Source organism: Pocillopora damicornis, chromosome 3 (genome assembly GCF_964200805.1).
Source record: "Pocillopora damicornis chromosome 3, jaPocDami1.2, whole genome shotgun sequence".
NCBI classification, from domain to species: domain Eukaryota; kingdom Metazoa; phylum Cnidaria; class Anthozoa; order Scleractinia; family Pocilloporidae; genus Pocillopora; species Pocillopora damicornis.
This window is the reverse complement of record NC_142672.1, coordinates 5,477,647-5,494,376: the sequence shown is the minus strand read 5'-3', so window position 1 is coordinate 5,494,376 and position 16,730 is coordinate 5,477,647. Positions and strand designations below refer to the sequence as shown.

General features: G+C 35.5%; 2 long non-coding RNA genes across 3 annotated transcripts; one reads left to right on the top strand and one right to left on the bottom strand.

Annotated features, from left to right (window-relative positions):
* The first annotated feature begins 353 nt into the window (after positions 1-353).
* On the top strand, positions 354-16,440 carry LOC149047920 (uncharacterized). Of its 2 annotated transcripts, none has more exons than XR_016184882.1 (3): positions 354-544; positions 15,298-15,328; positions 15,632-16,440. It is a non-coding gene; the product is annotated as an uncharacterized LOC149047920 (long non-coding RNA). The 2 variants fall into 2 exon arrangements; XR_016184883.1 differs by lacking the exon at positions 354-544 and adding an exon at positions 10,276-10,375 and having other exon boundaries at positions 15,298-15,403.
* LOC149047921 (uncharacterized) lies at positions 11,629-14,182 on the bottom strand. The gene is made up of 2 exons (XR_016184887.1): positions 13,957-14,182; positions 11,629-12,996 (listed from the first exon to the last, which is right to left on the bottom strand). It is a non-coding gene; the product is annotated as an uncharacterized LOC149047921 (long non-coding RNA).
* Positions 16,441-16,730: the final 290 nt, after the last annotated feature.

The window sequence follows — 16,730 nt, the reverse complement described above, 5'->3', positions numbered from 1 at the left end:
AAGGTCTTGTGGTAATAGAATACAGCGTGACGTGATTAAAAAAAATCTGAGAGCATCTATTTATTCCACCCTGTTTACGGAAATGGCTCATCTAATCAGAGAAACATCCACAGGCAGCAACAAACCTACAGATTTTTTACTCAGAATCAGTTTTAAGTTTATCTTATGCGCAGGGAAGACAAGAAAAAGTTAGAATAAAAAATAAGTAACGTGAGGTAGACATGCACAATGTTGAACGCGAGGCGAAATAGAAGATGAAAACTTCTCTTCCGCCATAAGCAGCACTAACACGTGCGGGGGCTGGGTTACTCAATAGCGATTTGTTCTTCATACTGTCGCTGTTTTTCAGGAACATCTTTATTCATTTTTTTTTCACTAGGCTTTTTTAAAGTGATTTGAACGAAGGATGTTGGCAGAATTGCACATAATTCACATTAGCCTCGACCAGCTACGTTTTCCTTCGGCAAGACAGATACAGTAATGCCTTGTGGCTATCCGTTAAGACCATGTATGGCCTTCAGAGAAAGACTTCAGTGCCATTCGGGTAAGTTACCGCTTGACTTTAGGCAATCCAGTGAAAATGACAAGTATTTGGTCCTGTTCTTGGTTTTTTGTTTTGTCTTTAAGTTTCGTTTTGAATGATTTAATGCAAAGAATACCACCCACATAATAACCTTTATGGTCAAAACGCATATTTTTTTTTATGCTGAGCACTCAAAGGGCAAATGGTATAAAGTTTCCTCGGCAGATTATTAAAAGTAAAATTTTTCATTTACAATAATAAAGAAACTTGCGTCTTGTAATATTGGTAGCTATTCGTTCTGCCAAATTACCATATATGGTCTTCAGAGGAAGACTTCAGTGCTATAAATGTTATATAAATCACATTCCGAGAAATTCCAGAACAAAGTGTATATTAAATCAACTATTGCATTGAAAAAACAGCGTTGGTGTTTTATCAGTGGTACACTCTCTAATGGACCCTCACAGCAGCACTGAGGGGATGACGTCAATAACATTTTCACTAAAAATAGTCTTCATATTACTGACGTAGTTTCGAAGATGCTCGTGGGCACGCTTTGATAAAGTAAACCAAAAAATAAAGCAAATGAAAAGAAGTGCCATGTGGGTTATGTTCATGAGGCATCAGAGATATACTCGGAAAATGAAAAAAGGGTTGCTTCGCTCAGAACACAATGCCTAGTGAAAAAAATTAATTATTTCACAACCACTTCAACGCCGACGAAGGCAACTCTTCTATATGCTGAACTTAATTCTCTGCATGCTGAACTTAAAATTATCGGAAGTCAAAAACTCTTCCGAGAAGTTTTATTCCACACTTTGTGCCAAAAATCATTAGTTCCAAGTTTTACTTCTTTTGGAAGCTTTAGTATCTGATACCTTGTATGAAACACGAAGCCTATTCCACCTCAGAAAACTTAATCGACATTGCTCCTTTATCGAATTTGGAAACGTACGATGTATCAATCAAAACGAAATGAGCTTTAAGTTATTGACTGCTCGGCGTAACAAACATCCTGCGGAGATCCATAATGAAAAACATATGAGTAGATGTTTTACGCATTCGGTTTAGTTACAGATTAAGTTTAGACAATCCTGTTAGAGTGGCAAGAATTTGGTCCTGTTCTTGTTTTTTTCCTTGTCTTTTAGAATTGTTTTGAATGATTTAATGCAAAGAATGCCACCACATAATAACCTTTATAGTCGAAACGCAAATGCTCAGCACTCAAAGAGCAAAGGGTATAAAGTATAAACTTGGCGGTAAAACTAGTCTCTCAAGGGAAATCTATACTGCAATATTGTTACGTAACGAGGAGTTAACATGCTCTTCAACATGTGACTTTTCACTCTTCAGCAACCAGGATTACGTAATGCTCAAAAGTGAAATGCGCGATTTTAGCTTTAAGCGCTCGGTGTGAAACCAACAAAACTGGCGAGGGCACTTTTGCTTTTAGTAGTTGTTTTCGGCTATTACTTAGCAACATTATATTTGATACAGCTTTGAGTGATTTTGAAATTGGGTACCAGCTATATCTGTTTGATAGAAAAGCCAAACAAGTCCAATTTATTGTTCGATGCAATTCATTTTTTATCAAATTACAGCATTTAAGAGGAGTTAGAAGTACCTCTACTGGCGAAAATTGATGTGGCTAACGAATAGAAACAACAACATCTTGTAGTTCTCCATTAGTTGTCGAGGTATTCGTGCTCAAAATAATCAAATGTGGTCATAAGAAGTCTATTTCCAACGCTATTTTCTATAAATGATTAACAGTTCTCATTTTCTAGAAATTCCAGAGGAATGGATAAAATTTTGAATTTATTAAACTTATGTTAAACAAACAGCGTTGGTGTTTCCTCATTGGTGTCTTCCTTAAGGTGTCTTATGCCCTAAACTAAATGTTTGACGTCAATACCATAACCCTTAAAAAGGCCTTCTCTTAATTAATTCGTCACGCAATGAGGAAATCTAATAGAGCAAAATAAGGCAAAATAGCGATATGTATATTGATTCATGCATCTACAACATTTCAGTGATGTCAGAAACTGAGAGGGAGGTATTGCTTTGTGACAAAAATGTCATAGACTAATATTAGGGCGAATGAAATATCTTTAACAACTCTGATGTTTCGTATGCCCCACTGCAGAGCATCGGGAAGTAGTTACCGAGAGCATTTTGTCCACGTTAATTCACCCCAGTTTTTTTATATTTTTGTTTTGTGCATTTTTAACTTCAAGCTATAGATCCATGTCATCACTCAATTTTAGAAAGTTCAACCAATGTTCCTTCTCAGGACGTGACTGGATAAAGAAAAATAAGTTATTTACGAAAAAAAAAGGCATTAACAACATGACAAACACCTGGAGAAGTTAACGACAAAATAATTTAATGCGTTGGAGGTACAGTTTTATGCATTTGGTTCAATCACAAGCCACAGCTTATGTTCCAAACGGGATCAAGAAGAAATTCTTAAAAGTGATGTTTTTGCTTTGAATCTTTCTTTCTACATTTCTTTTGCGCTCGCATCTTTTGCTCTTTTTTGAACTAATAAACAAAATCGCCCGTGTATGTTAACCATTGGGGTCTCAGTGCCTTTACATATTTGATGAATGAATTCCTGTCTAGCAGTAACCAAGCACAATGAAAAATTCCTCGCCATATCAAGATAAAGATGCCAATGAAAATCAGTTTGAGAGAAACCTTTGAATGGAGACTTGTCACCCAATTTAGACGATCAAATTTGCCCTCGACAAATTTACGTGTTCAAAATCTTCTGCGGACGAGTTTTTGGACGAAGGGGTCTGCGAGGAACCATACGTAACAATTTTTCATTCACATGGTCACAAAAAACTTTCCTGCTGAATGTCGTCATGTAACCAGGCCTGAAAGTGCACGTATTAATAACAGTGACTTTCTACCCTATCGTAACCATCATTACGTAACATGCAAATGAGAAATGTGAGGAAAATACTTTTTGCACTTGTTGGGAAACGGGAATAATTTATGTCGGTCATCAATTGTTTTCGTTATTGTTTTCCAACTTTTTGACGCGCATTTTCATCTTCCTGAATATATATCATTAGTGTTGACGCAATCTTGACTGTTCTGGAACTGATTGCTGATACATGTTGAATCGTAAAACCGCGCTCTAAAGATATGCGAAATTACGCGGGATAAATCAATGATACATAGATGACATAGTTTGCTAAGTTGAAAAAAAAAAAAAAGGGTGACACACCTTCTGAAATGGAGAACCCTTCCACTACCAAGATCCTATTACAGATACTCCTTGATGTTTGTCGTAAATTCTTATGATTTTCGTTTGGAGAATTGATTATTGGATCAACTCATAATTCCCTTATTGGTATTAGTATTTATTCGTATCATTTTCATATTGGTAAGAGAAATATTGTCTTGGTCACTCATGGGAGTTGAGAGTTAATTCTCACAGCGTTAAAAGAGGCTCTACCCACATATGCAAGAAAACGGCAGTAACACGAGTTCTCCATGACTTCATGATTTAGCCCGAAAAGATCAGTTGAATCATATGACATGTAGGACATAGAGAAGAACTGGAATGGGGAAAATTCATATTTTAAAAATGGTCAACATCTTACCATTATCAGTATCTGTTTTATCATTTGTTTAATTTATATCGTCAAGACCTGTTTCAGGTCTATGCAAATCAAGTCGAATTGGGTGACAAAACGATAAGACAAATTGATTTTTTTAATTGCCGAACGTGCTGAAATTTTTGCTATTCCTCTCCAGTCGGGCTAAATTTTCCAGGTGAACATATTAACGCGGTGTCATTAAAAAGCAAGGGCGTTTCCTGATAGTAGCAATGCATGAGAAAAAAGAAATATAACGCTATGCATTTTGACCGTTGTATAATTCAAATAGATTAACACGCAACTAACGTAGTATTTTCGCTTTATTTTATTTTAAATTATGTTCTACAATCGTTTTTATAATCCAAGATGATAAATTATTATAAATTAAGACTTGCTTTGAGATTAAGTGAACTTAATGACTTACAGACGAACCTGGCCTCGATGGTGCAACAAAACATTAAAATTGCCGAAAACTTAACTGATTGATCTAAATATCTGGCCTCGAAAACAAAAGTACCTCAACTCGTTTTCAGCGTTTTAATCATGCTGCGTATAGTTCATATCGAGAACATTTGATGTTCCATTTTCTAGTTCTTTGACGCCGAAATCCAATGATTGCTTAATTTTGATAATGAGAGTCGAATTCATATAATCCTGGTCATGGCAGTATTTGTTTTATTTCACCTATGAAATAATTATAATTCACAAACGAATCAGTGCCTTAGCAATTATTTGCATTGAGATCGATTGTTTGAGGCAAATCCTTCATTTTGTTAATGAACATACAATCCTATTGGTCGATCTCAAATGAACAATATTGATTTTATTGCATAATATCTTTTGATCCGTTGACGTGTGAGATAATCTCGACTCAAAGTCACTTAGTTCCGACATTTTGTTCCATACACTACCATATTTGAGGAAAACGCTGAAAACAGTATTGATTAAGCAAGAAATGAGGCAAAAATATTGAAAAGTAAAAACACACAATAATTGATTTCCCTTTTCTTCAAAATGGTTCATCCTTTTCCTTAGTTGACCACGTCTCTAATCATATTTGTTAGCCACCTAAAACTGAATGACTCTTTGAGAAAAAAAATTAATCTCGATCAGATTTGAATGCTTATGAGAACATCTAATTTCAAAGAGAACATCACGTAGTTACAGTCAAAGCTTAGAGAAGAATCATGCCTTGGTAAGGCCAAAGTACATCATCCAAGATTCCTTGATTTTTTCCACTTCAGATCGGCCTTTTTCTTCGTTCTCCCAAGAATAATATTTCCTTACGTCTGTGCCTTTAGAAGGATCGAACTTTTCATCATTCATAGTTTTCTTCGTCAGCTCGTCAGGCGGGAAAAAGTCTGGAAGTATTTTGGAACCTTTGCGACGAAATACCTCCCGACGTTTCTGTGTGCGCTCAGAGCGACTTAATCTACGTTTACTGCGGCTGCTGTAAGACGAAACCAGAGGAACATAGGAGATCTTTTGTGTCACGGACGATTCCATGTCTTCTTTTCTCGATGTATGGCGTTGTGTTCTCTCTGGACTTCTACGCCACTCAAAAGATGTGTGTGAAAGAATTGCACTGAGGTAATGTGCAAAACTCTAGAGCCTTTGTGGCACGAACGAAGGCGATGCTCTTGAGACTCTTGAGCACAAACTTGTTATATCTGTTCTCTTATCTGATTGCTGTGAGTAGATTTACTGTGATTTGATCCCATTGGTTGAAACTGAGAAAACTCCGATGTAAATAAGCACAACTTTACATATTTCGTGCCGTTTTGACGATCAGCCAGACGGCTAGAGAAAATGAAATTGACAGAGGGTGCCACCTTGACAGCTTTACCCTTTTAAAAAAAAGGGCCAAATGCAGCGCTTAAAAACTGCTGCACATATTTTTTTAACAACTCTCTTCGAATTCGAATTGGCGAGAAAACAAACCGTAGTTTTTCAACTAGAACAGCTATTTCTTAGACATTTTTTGGGAATTTTTCTTCGCAGCCTTTAAAAATGTTTTTTGACTTTGTTGTGATAATCTTCTGTCTGATTTTGGTGTTTTATAGTCATTCTGTTCTCCATCATTATCACTCACGGCATGTATAAAGTCTGAAGAATCATGTTAACCTGCAGAAAAGAACTAATGTGTTTTTCTGTTGCAATGACGCGCTTCTCAATCAACCCCAAAATATAGAACAGTGCCATCTGTGACTCGATAGTGCTGTGATGAAACTCCTGACGATCCTGTTTCTGTGGTGAAAATCCTTTTCACTCTGTTGATTAACAGGCAAGTGTTGAAGACAGGCCAAAGTAATTGATGAAATAACATTTAGTGAATAATTGACTAAGCCTCGATTGCGAGTTATTATAGTTACGCGTTAAAAACACATCAAAAAAACAGTCAAAAACACGTTTATCCTGCATTGCAAGCAAATTGGACAACTAAGACTTTTATTTCCCTTCCACTTTTTCTCATTTCCGCCATTTTTGGTGGTAGCAGCGCTACAAGTAAATTTTTTAACTGCCTTTCAATAGGGAGGAAATCTTGAGCTTTTCGGTACTAACTTGTGTCGAGAAGCAGGTGGCTCACTTTGCCCAACAGAAACATGACTACAAGAAACAACCGAAGCGGCAAAAGTGATTTCTGTCGACACAATCTTGTTCTTTTCTTTGAAAAGAACAACAGCATGAATCGTTTGTATTACGATTTAGTCGCTATCAGTTGTGTTGTGAAGTTATCCATTAAGGATGTCGAACAGATCGCTTGCTATACCATTGATATTCGTCAAGCGATGAGGTTGAGTGATTTACACGTTTCTGTTTAAGTGCCGTGATGGATCGCTGCAATTCGTGCGTTTTAGCACACTGTCATTAGTGCGTTTCAAAAGCACAACTGCCAGTTAGTAATAAAAGCGGATCTATGGGAGAAGGACATCAATTTTTTGACATAACAATAACGACTGAGTTTTGATTCTTCACTGCTTTTACGATAACACCTTCAACGATAGACGAGAAATTCATTAATCAGCATCTAAAACTTTAATCAATTTATCAAGTTATTTTTTTCCCTCACTGAAAATTTATGCGAGACTCTAACATAAAAGTTACCGAGTAATCCAGTCAACTTGGCCTATGTAGCCGGAAATAATGATCTTACAGACTTATTGGGATTCTAAAGGAAATGCATGCTGTAATTGATGTGCGTATTCAAACCCAGCTTTTGCGTATTTCAGGTTAGCGCTATCAAATATTTTCAGGTCGGGGAAAGGTTAGAAATCTCTGATACATTAAATCTCTTTGGCTTTAGAGCCACGCATCGCTTGAACCAGCGAACGACAGTTGTGATTTTGCAGTTGACTCTCAGTCGTTTCTGCAATACTGTGAACATATTTGCATTTTTTTGAGTGGGAGATATTTTCCAATTTCGACAATCTATATAAGCGATTGGGAAGAAACTGCGAAAGTCAGAAGTAAAATTTGGCGATCACGTTTATTATATATTAAAATGGACTTAATCATGGTTTGACCATGATACGATAGGCCATTAGGTTTGGAAGACAATGTTATCAATCAAAGTTGTAGTCGATATTTTCAGATTCTATAATCGAAGCACGTATCTCTGATAAATTATGATAGGAAATAAGCACTGCTTTGCTTTTGAACATAGTTTACGTGGTAAAATCAAGGTATTGGTTCAGTCAGTCATCATTATGAATGGAAAAGCCTTCATGAAAAAATCCAAAGTATGGTAAATCAAAATCCTAAGTAACTTCATAAATTATTTGCATATATTCGTATTGATGCTGAATTATGGCGTTCAGTGACAACATACAACAACAGAGAAATCAGACTCATATCCGTTTTCTAGCTTACAAGAGTCAAACATAGAAATAGAATTGTATTAATGCACGTTTTTAACATCATAAACGGGCTGAAATTCTCACATCGAGGCCATCGAAACCATAATACATCAGCCACGATTCAGCAATGGTTTGGGCCTCAGAGAAACCGTTCTCTTCATTTTCCCACGAGTACTGCTTTATCACTGTAACTCTTTTGACAGCAGAAAGACCTGTTTGTTGTCTTAAACTTTTCTTTTGCGTGGTGTTTGGTGGGAAAAAATCTGGAAGTATTTTGGAACCCTTTTGCCAACTCATCTCGGCTAGACTTCTGCGTGGTGTCTTTTTATCAAATTGTAGTTTTTCTTTGGCGATGGTGGGTGATACCAAATGGGTTTGGAGAACGTTCTGCATTGCAGATACATCCATCACATCAAATTTTAACTTTTGACCTGAACTTTTCACTTTTCAGACCTATCAGGTTTTCGGCGATAAATCGATATTCGAAATAGTTTCTCCAAGCACGGGGACAACTGATGCTTTGCGAGTTACACTGTGATGGCTGTCGAGACTAGCTCTGCGGGCCAGTATCCTTAAAAACAAGCCAAGAGTGATAGAAGAATCGATGAGTGTACTCCAAAGAAGTGTGAACCAAACGGAGTTCTTTCCGTGTAAGTGTAGCCAAGGCGCTGCTTGTTTATAAGACAGCACAGCACTGATAGCAGTAATTTAATTATGCTGTCAGGACCTCAAAGCGAGAACACGTCAAAGTGATATTTACATAATCATGTAATATGCTTGGCAGATATCAAACTTTTTTATTCGTAACAGTAGAACTTTTAGGAAAGCAAAAACAATTATAAACACTTTCCGTCTGAAATACGTCGACAAACTTTTCGCAAAAAATTATATGGTGATGGCTGAAGTTACGTGGTTTTAAGAGTAATTTTATCAAGATTTCATATTTGTTTCAATTTTTTTTAGCGATTGAAAGAACATAATTTTTACGGTTGAAAACGTGACCAGAATTTTAATATCATAGTTTCTGATTAAACATCTGGACGTAAAAGGCAATGTCGACAAGCCGACAAAAAGCCGGTCCATGGATTGCTTTAATTGTCTTACCTAAGTAACAATAAAACTGGTGAAGAGCCTTTACCTTTTATGGTGATAAAATTCTCGGCGGCGGAGGCAGTGATTCTAATAGAATCTCAAGTGATTAAATGTGGAACAAATACTGATTACTCCACAAATAGAGCTTACCTCTGCTTTTTTTTTTATTATTTTTCTGAAAAATAAAGGTCACAACAGTTGAATAAATGTTCTAGAATCTGTTTGTGAAAAGTGTATTCTTTTCTAGACCATATTCCTTTCCTTTGTCGGCATTTCCTAACGTGAGGCCACCAGGAGTGTTAGCAGAGTCACTTTTATTACCTAAGCTTTGTGCGAACACTCCACCGCCGAAGTTTTTCATAAACATTGCAAGAGCATGAACTTAAAAAAGTGTTCGATCGTTTGAAAAAAAGTGAAGACCATTTTGAAATTGTTCAAATCCTTGAGTTTCTCTGGTAGCCACATTATAATGATAGCAAGGGCACTTGTATCATTGATAACGATCGCATTTAACTTAAGTTGAAATAAATGAAAATCTGACCTTGGGGAAAATGATTAGAGTCGTCTCTTATTATCATAATTCTAAAATTCAAATTTGAATTTCAGTGCCCAATGTTTCATGCCTTGATAGAGTTTTACAAGCTCTGCTCCTCAGACGACATTGTAAAATAAGTGTAAGAGCACAAAATACTGAGTAGACCTTGAATCTTGACAATCTCAGGTATTTTGCGCCGCTCATGTTCCAGTAATAAAACTGATTGGGAAAGAAAATAGCTCAGGTAAAGTTTCGAAGCCGGTATTTCAAAATGTAAGGGTCTATGATCTTTTATTTTTCTTCATTACAGTCAGAGATGAAGAGAATCACCCAAAATGGGAAAAAATAATTGAGCTCCAAACCCTCATCGAGTGAATTGGTCCAGATAAGTCACAAGAGACTAAGACTGAAATTACACCTACATGTAAAGCAAGCTACCTATTCATTTTCGTGCACAAAGATTCTTATTATATCTGGCAATCACCACTCGTGCTATGATAGGTAACTTTAACGGACCTTAGTCTATTTCACGACTCGCGAAAACAGTACGGCGCTCGAACTCGGTTAGAAAGACGTATTTGTTCTTTGAATATTCATGTCTCGTAACTTGAGCCACCAATAAACACAGAATTCGGGAAGATTATTTTCCTATCTGTCATATGATTCTTCAGGAGGAATGAGGTATTTTTCTATGTCCCGAGTTCTGATTGGCTACCAGAGCTGGCTGGATACACTCGCTGTACTCTTGCAAAAGGTGAAATGCAGTGCAACATTTTTTCTCTTTGATATATCCTCCGTTGACTTAGCCTTATTTTAGTCAAAAGAGCTGGATAATAGCTCTGTTATTTCCCGTTTTCATAAAATAGTGACGTACAGATCTAGTACAATAAAATTTGTATAACGAGGAGATCCACTTTTCACCAGTCCCTGACTAGAATTTTGAATAGCTATGACACTTTTGCACGTCAAAGTCTTCATTTTTTGCGCTAACTTTTCAAATGGAGAGAAATCTGAAGTATCGCCCATCAAGATTTCTCACTGCTTTTCAATCTATACTCGAAAATTTTGGCGATATAACAGCATGCTAAGTGTCGGCAAATGATTTATTTTTAAACTTTCAGAAATTACGTAGGTTGAAACAGAGCAAAAAAGTCGTAAGATTGCTCTCCTCACGGCTGGAGATCTCGAACTGACTTAAAAACAAACTTGAGAAGACGTGTATTTGTTCACGACCTCTCTTGATTCTGCCACGTTAAAAAACAAAAACAAATACAAGGTACTTACGTATTTGACACCTACTGAGAGAATTTTAATTTCCGATGCCGCAAATATTGTAGTTTTGAAGTAATCTCTACTTATGAACGTGGCAAACTGCACAATCGAATATCCTATCGTACAAAACATGCTCAAGGTTGAGAATTAAACTCTCAGAATTTTCCTCTCATTTTCTTATTAAAGGGAACAGCATTTTCAGCATTTGGCCTTTCCTGAAACTCCCTTGGGTTTTGCTTTTGCCGAGCTTGCTCTGATATTTTTTTTCGATTATCTGAAATTTTTTCTGTTGTTTCCTCTCCATGTATATCTGGTTAATATTTCCTTTATCATGGAGGGAAATCACTTATTTACTCATATTAATTTACTCAATTTTTTTTTCATTTCTCAAAAAAACAGCTTAATTTATTTTTTAAACCAGAACCCCTTTTAGCACAAATTGCTATCAGGTTTTTTTTTTTATCGAGCTTCTTGGTGATCTCTGCTTTATATCGTAAGTGTCGTTCTATTTTTTCCTGCAGAATAAATAAAAGCGTGTAACATGTTACACCATCACAGAAAGACACTTAAAGAACAATTCTCAATTTTTAGAGATAAATTGATGTAAAGACGCCCACAAATATATGACTCCCGCAAGGCTCTGTGAATAATTTGAATCACAAACCTACTTGACAACATGGGGGTTCACCTCATCTTAATAACAAAGAAGATCTCGACAGTAAACCACGCACCGCCAGTGCTACTAGAATTTATTCATCGGTTTTATCAGTTGAAAGTTCAGTACAATGGTCATTGTTTACAACCTGAATCTAGTTCCATCATTATATAGCAATATAAAGCATTCTAATATAAACATACATCATGCAGTTGTATAAAAAACTGTACGCTATACTCCTTTTGTGAAGAGGTTCTTTGTTATCAGAATAATACGTGGGAAATTGGCGACATTTTTAGATATGCGAAAAGAATTTACCAGAGGCCAAGATTTTGATACTTTGCGTTTTTATAGTGATTTGGTTTCATGCCATGATATTTCTAAGCTGCTGAAAGTTTGTGAAATGTGTTTCTTTTTCTAATCAAACTACTGAACAACAGAGCGATGAAAGTTGCTATTTCAAGAATAGTATTTTACAGTCGACAGAAAGGCATAAGAATATACAACCAGGACATGAAATATACAGCAGGAAAAAAGTATCGGTGGAACCTAAATCCGAATTCAAATCTGAGACCATTTGGACCGCCTCGATTATCAATGAATTATACCAACTGATACTTTTCTCAGGAAGAAGAGTTTAATGCGACTTCTGCCCTCATTGAATGATTTATTTCCACTGAAGCTCTGAAGGTATATTGCTGCCTTTGGCTCACCAGATTGAAAAAAATTTTTACATTTATGACTACTAGTAGATCTTTTGGCAGGGAGCGATCAAATATTTGAAAAATTTTAAATAAATACTTATTTCTCCTGTTTGTTAGCTGTTGTCTGTTTTTCCATCCTGCTAAATATATTACTAACCAAATCGTAACAACTTTACATTTCTTTTTTTATCCAAACTGAAACTCAATCCAAGCAGCTATCTCGCTTAGCTTTGGTGCTTGAGTGTCTGTGCTTATCAGTTTTACTTGTGTCTTCTTGGTTGAAGGCAAAATTCGACTCTGTATAAAAGACGTGTTCGTGCTCTCTACTGGGCGAAAGTCGACATAGGGAGTTCTTAAAAAATTATTCCGTCCGTCTTGGATTTGCTGGTATGGAAGTGATGCCTGAGGTTTCATCAGCGACGGAATGATACCTCGCCCACGTCTTTCCGCCATCCTGAGCTTAGAAACTTTCATCGTAGTAAAAGAGGGTGATGAAACATTCTCTTCAGATCGGACTCCGTCGACCCCTTGCTGCTTTTCTTCACTTCAGTAAGACTTTTATTTGATTCCGTCTATTCAGTGACCTCGAGAACAATTGGAAGTCGACGCGAATGAGTGAAATTCACTGAACGAATCGGTGAATAACCTCTGTGTTTAGATCCCGTAAATCGGCACATTCTTACTTTAATAGCTACGTCAGATGATACCACAAAACCCAGTATCAGAATCTTTTTAAATCACTCTCTGTAGAAAGGGTTACAGACAACAGCCAAAGTTACTAACAACTCATATTAAAGTATCCGCTTATTTTTTCTTTAACAAAATCCTAAAACATCCATGGCACACAACCAGCTAAATTGGAGCGATAGTAATAACAATTATTTCGATGGTACGTGCGAATGAAACGGATAAATTAAACTTTTCTCGGTCAATTCAGTGATAAATATTGAATTTAAGATAAAGCTTTGTTATCTGCTGAAGACAAAAGATACAAATGAACTCAGTCTCTAAATGAACGACACCTTAGGAAGTCTTGACGAGTTGTTTCTCATTACGACGGTAAAAGCATCTCTATAGACGTGCAATAAAACACAAAAAAATTAAAATTCCAAATAAACCTCAATTATACATGATGAGTTCCACACAGAGAAATGAACGCTCAAAAATGCTATTGTAATAGTCTTTTCATGATTTTTCTTCTTCCCATGTTTGCATTTATATGAACTTGTCAGTACCACAGACGGTATGGAGGGGCTTTTATCGGTGGCTAACCTACGTGCGTAATTGACAGATAGCTAAAACACAATTAACACAATTTTTAAAAAAAACATGAATGAGGTGACGTAAACTAGTGAATCTCGCACTTAAAACTTAGCTTTCCTGATTTGTTACACGAAAAAGAAATATTCCTCCAAATTAAGCGCTGGAATATATCTTTGTTTTTTCTTTTTTTTCATTGTTCACTGTTCTTGTTGTTCTGTCTACACTCCTCAGTAAACGAGCAAAATGATAAGATGCTGACTTCAACAATAATAGCAAACAATGGAACATGAGCATTCATTATAATTCCTGTGAATATCTATATTCTTTTCCTAATTGAAACTAAGGTGAAACGTAAAGTAAATGTTTTAGACATGTAGCGGGAGAATTGTGACCTAACTCTAACGAAGCATCACGCAATGATTCACCAATATTTGTGCTCACCGTATTCTATATAGTTAAGTGTCTTCTTGCTACACGCACCAGTTGAAATTTTTATAGTTTTAACTCCTTCTCGGAGTGAGAGACGCCAATATTATTCATTGTTCCATCGTAAGAAAAAGGAAGTTAAAGAAACCATATCCACGATGGTTTTAAAGCCGCCTTCCACCACCCTAGAACAATGAATTCGCAATTCAACGACAAGTACCAATTTTAAAACTCCTTCGTTATACTGAATACTAATTGATTTTTATATATATACATATAATGATCCCACACTTGTGGTATCATCAAAGCCATGCTAAAGTACTCAAACTAGTAACCTTGTGAGCGTGCGCAAATAGATATATATATATATATGTATGTATATTTATAGTATATTTATATATATATATATATATAGTGTTAATGAATATATATATATAAATATATATATATATATATATATATATATATATATAACTGCATATATATATATATATATATATATATATATATATATATATATTCTACATATCTTTAGGTGTATAACTTGTTTCTTTTGTAAGTCATTGCACTCAAGAAATAGTGCATGTTCCACTCCTAAGCTTCTAATTTCTGTCTTTATGACTAGTTCCGTAAATTTACTTTTGGACAAGTTTAAAAATTGTTATTATTTTGGACCTCGATATTCTTTACCCCCAAGAACAAAGAAATGTATTGAAAGAAATGGTTAGGTCAGAATGAAATTCTGGAAATTAGGCCAAAGGTCAGAGCTCACAAATATGTTGGTTCGGTGGATGAAAGTTGGAGAACCACGTGACTTAAAAAGCCTCATCTTCTGAGGCGTTAAAACTTCAGTTAATTGTTTCTAGTCTTTTTCACAATAAATTCTTACTAATTGTACATTGCACAACCTTATTGCGCCAAAACTTCATGTGCGATTAGGGCGCACATTCGCATGTGCCGGTTTTTAAGTCCGTTACTCAAGTTGAAATTCGTCCAGAAGGGAAATGGTCAATTCTTTGCACATTAGCGTGGCGCTCTTCGATAATTTTTTGTATTTGCTTTAAATTGAGAAAAAACTGAGTTCTCTCAGTTAAATAAATATAGACTAAGACCATTTAATGGTGCAAAGTAGAAATAATTGCCCCAAACGTGGTCAGACGCGTGGTAAATATGACCATGATGTTTCAATGATCTTTTGTAGACATTAGCTTAATTGTGCAACACTACTACTTCTAGATGAAAATGTAGACCTCTACTTTATTTTACAACGCTGAAATTCCCATGTGATTAAAAGTCAATGTTGAATAGCATAATGAAACATTTGTAGCTTCTTTTTTTCTATTTGATTTTTCGCAGATGCAATTTTTTGGTGTTTCCTGTGGGACAGGTAATGTTGCAGTTCGAGATGACTTTATTTTCTGATGGGAACCAAGACATTGTAGACTGTTTATAATCTCTTGTGGTAAATAAACTTAGCTTTTTTAAGCAGTAGAATTTAAACAGAAAAAAATTAATTTTCTCACTTATCTCGCTATTTAGACGGGTACTGTATGGTAGAGCATTCGCAGATATATATTTGGAATGATTTCCAGCGTAAGGAATATGAATTTACATAAAATCCTCACGCAGAGAATTTCATTTGTTTGAAAGTTGTGGCGTTTTATTTCAAAGATCTTTTTTATTTCTGCAGAAACTTTTTATGGTTCAGATCGAAGACCATCTACAGAATTTTCATGCTAGACAGCAAGCGACATGTAACAAAAACATCAGAGGGCTTTCTATATCTTTTTTTAGGTGAAAGAGGATTTCCCGTTCCACACTACCTAAAAATAGACATGAAGTTTTATTTCTTTACTAGAAATTTCTGATGACAGTTGTAAAAAGCCGTCTGCGACGGTAATGGACATATTGCTCAAAATGATGTACTATTAATAGCAGCAGTTTTAAGAGACACATTTACAAATTCATAACTTAAAATTGAAGAGCTTATGTAATGTTTTAACTCGTCATTTAAGAAAGCAATTCGAAACTACTTTTTTTCCACGTGAATTTGCTCATTGTAACAAAAAAAAATTGCAGATTTCGCAACTAAACAAGCCGGATTACTTGAATCTTCATAAGTATTGCGTTCCTCAAAAACATTGATATCTATATTTCATTCGTAGCCGAGATCAAAATTATATATATTCCTATGGTGACTGTTGAAATGCTAATCCTTCGAATATTTAGCAAGGCGCCGAATTATGTATGGACACTAAATTTTAAAAGCATTAGGGCGCATTAGCGATCATACTCTGTGGGCTTTCTTAGAGTTTAAACGAAATATCACCTAACTAAGTTATCCTCTGGAATAGCCATAATTTGAAAGCTATTTGCGAACGAAAAGCAAATTTGTTAGTAAAAAGAATTCCCTAGAACGATCACTAAAAGATAACAATGTATTTTCCATAACATGACAACTGAGTTTATGAATAAAATTTCATTTTGTTTTCGAATAAACTTCGAAGTTATCATTGAGTCCTTGTTAAATTGTCTTTTCTTTGGGGAATTGTCCATAAAATGAAAGAAGCTTTTAAAAACAAACCAAACAGAATGATGTTTTTAATCAACATTAGAAAAGAACATTCAGCTGTCTGCACCCTGTTTCCTTAAAAGGGCAAACATGAATAACAGCTATTTTTGGACCAATTAGTCACCTTTAGTTGCTAAGCAATGAATAATATTTTAATTCCGCATGCAATTTGTACTTCGTGGAAGATATATCTAGACATCAAAGAGTCTGCTTGGTT